Below are 3390 nucleotides of genomic sequence, written 5' to 3'. Positions count from 1 at the left end.
CACTTATTTAAATGTTTGCCTGTGTTTTCTTTTCTCAATTAAATTGTTAAAATTTTAGTTCTTTTTTTTTTCTTCAAGAAATTCCAAGTTGTCATCTGGCCCCTTCAAGAAATTCCCAAGTATTTCAGTTTCCCCCTTTGAGGAAGTTCCAAATAGCCCTGATCCCCTTTAAGAAAGTCCGCGTTTCCAGTATCCCCTCAAGATGGCAGCACTAATGATAATTAAGATGATAATGATAATGACGATAAAATATAAATAATAATAATAATTGACAATAATGATAATCATAATCATAATAATAATAAAAAATAAAAATACTAATAATGATGACGGTGATAAGATTTTGAATAAGTATATGCGATAATGATAACATGATAATAATACTTTATGATAATAATGAATACAATAATAAAACAATGATAATTAACAATAATAATAATAACATAAAATAATGATGAGAATAATTTCAACAATAATAATAATAACAAAAATAATGAAAAACAAAAAACAACGAAAATAATAATAAGGCTAGTAAAAACGTGACAAAGGCAAAGCCTTTTCAAGTGGTGTGGCCAGGAAATGTTTGATGGGGCAGTCCACGATAATCACCACTGGCATTGATTAAGGAAGTCTGCCTTATCTAACCCACTGACCAGTTCTGTCATCTCTCCGCGTACCTTTCCTCGCCTGTTCAAAAAGAGAGAGAGGATTGGATTTCCGCTTAGAGATAAAAGTTTTGGGGTATTACCCCGGGAAAAATGGGACTGACCTAAATCACTTGACCTAGATATAATTGCCTGCAACAGTGTTGGGATATATATAGAGGTTGGCGGCTTGGAACACAATCAGAGCTTCGGTGCTTCATAATAAGCAGCTTCAGTGTTCATAAATAAACAGCCCCGGTACCACAGTCTTGTGGGATCGGCAGCACACGAAGGAGAATTTCGGCTTGCATATAGAATCTGTATTCAGTACCTTATCGCAAGGGAGAATGTGCTATGGGCTCTAGTGTCCTTCGTCCTTGTGGCGGTAAGTTCAACCGAAGGCCAGAAATTTATACACACACATATATATTGCTATATGGGTAGTTTCATGCTCAGGATGATTGAGAAATTGAGAATACTCAGTGTAAATGACCAGTAAAAGTGTATGTTTTTTTTTTTCTTTCCTTTTTTTCTCGTTTCAGGAGCTTTGTTTGGGAAGAGAGAGAGGATGTTTTATATATTCTAGAAACTGTAAGAAGTCCAAGTAGTCCCGTATCAGAACTAAAAGTCTAAATCAAGCTTATGTTTTAAAAAGACAGGAAATGGCCAGTAAGTGCATAAATTTTTCCGGGAAAAACAGGAGCTTTGATGGAACGAGGAAGATTAAGTTTTCTTTCTGTTTCTGTTAAAAAGGATTTTTTTTGAAGAAAAGGGACGAGGTTGAGCGACCATCCCTCCCCTTCCCCTGTGCACGCTTCTCTAAGTGACTACAGGCCTATAAGCCGCTCATTGGGAAAAATGTGGTAAATAGTTCAAGCGGTAAAGGTTAGAATTAGGCAAATAGAAGCAAAGTAGATCAGTCAGATAAATTTGTAACGAAGTACATTAAATAAATAAAAAATAAATGAGTTTGAGTAACTAAATGAATGGGAACAGGTATAAAACAAATATAAAATTTTAGATGAAGAAAAATATGAATATGAATGAATAGAGAGAATTAGAATATTAATTCAGATAAATGCGTTAAAATGTAAATATACATTTCAGATCACAAGCAATTTAAGATCTCACTAAAGATGTTTACATGAGCTGAGCCGGGGATGTTGCCGTGTCGTTTTATGCAGACAGAAGTAAAAACAAGGTCTAAATGAAGCATACTGTTTTTAAAAGGAGTCAATTTTATTTCCTCCACAGGCCCTCCAAAGCGACATCGCAGCGTGCCAGGATCTGCCAGCCAGATGCACTGGAGCCAAGCCTTTGTTCCCGACCCTATGAACTGCACTCGTTATTACTTCTGCTTGGCTGACGGAAGCCCAACCCGACGCTCCACTGACGTGCAAAGACGGGATGGAATTCAAACCCCCGAGACGGGTACTGCGAACCGGAGATCCTGCGAATCCTTGTCTGCGCTCTGCCCGGTCCCCCAGGTGCAGCTTCAAGTGCACCCTCGGCGGTGAAAGCGTTGGTTTGGTCCGGACCTTACGATGCGGTATGTTTTCCCCGTTTTGAAACGCCAGCCGGAAACATTCGGGCCGTTCCAGTGCCAAGCCAACGTTCCTTATTTCAACGGCGACATTTTGCGTGGAGAAGGAGGACGTTGCTGTACCCAAGGTTGCAGGCCATTCTGCGAGTCCTCCGCTGCCTTGCTCAGGATCCTCTCGACTGCAGAAAGTACTACAACTGCTCGGCCGGCGATCTGGGGGCGCCGCTGTCGTTGTTTGGAGGGCAGAAACTTCCGACCCCGCGATCGGCCAGTGCGTCGAGGGCAGGCCTTGTCGGGACTGCGGTGGCGGTCGGGCGTCCACCGATACCTCCGTCATAGTCCCGGCGATACCACTATCACCGCTACCGCACCCCCAGCCGATACCACAAAAGCCCCCCCAACAACAACAACAGCACCTCCAGCCGCAAAAACAACGACTCCGCCCTCTTGCAACGTCCCCGCTGTTTGTTCAGCAAGGGGGAAATTTTCCCGATATTAATTTCGCCATGAGGGGTTTACTATTTCTGTCCAGAGTCGGTGCAAAACCATCCATAATGAAATTTCATTAATGATCTGGTCTTTAACACTGAGCTGTCCTAGCCCTACTGTATATTAAGGGATATTTGTCTTTTACGTTTATCAGGATAGTAAGCGATATTTTTTTTAGTTTTATTATTGTTGTTGATAGTTTTCACTTCATTTTTCCGGTAAGTTGTATGGAGGAGCTAATAATATCTGATAATGATCTATGCAAAAGCCTTCCGTTAGGCATTTGCCCTTTCCCCCCACGCCCCTGCATCTGTAAATAAAATCCCCTCCCAGATTTTAAAGAAAAGTGTAAGTACGTTGTTAGTCTTTTTAATGCGTGGCATTATAATTAAACTTTCCATTTTATGAAACCCTGCTCTCGTTAAGAGAGTAGCAAAGATAATTAGAGAAATACTGCCTCTTTCCCAAAAGCTTGCTCCCCTTTGCAAAATAATGAAGCAACCCTACGGAGGTGCGCCCCCCCGGTTAAGAAGCACTGATCATGCAGTAATATAATAATATTATATACTATATATAATATAGATATATATATATATATATTATATATATAAAATATATATATAATTATTATCCAAATGGTTTACTTGTAGTTAATCGCAATGTGATTGCTGTAGTGGGTGTGCGAATCCTAACATAAAGAAAGGGTTGTTAGAA

The 3390-nt window shown here is 40.1% G+C and overlaps 1 pseudogene; it reads left to right on the top strand.

The window, feature by feature from the left end:
* Positions 1–2787, top strand: part of LOC119579892 — a 2925-nt pseudogene extending 138 nt beyond the window's left edge.
* Positions 2788–3390: the final 603 nt, after the last annotated feature.

The sequence above is a fragment of the Penaeus monodon genome, chromosome 13 (genome assembly GCF_015228065.2).
Source record: "Penaeus monodon isolate SGIC_2016 chromosome 13, NSTDA_Pmon_1, whole genome shotgun sequence".
Taxonomy (NCBI): domain Eukaryota; kingdom Metazoa; phylum Arthropoda; class Malacostraca; order Decapoda; family Penaeidae; genus Penaeus; species Penaeus monodon.
Note: the sequence above shows the minus strand (reverse complement) of the source record. Positions and strands in the feature narration are given on the sequence as shown.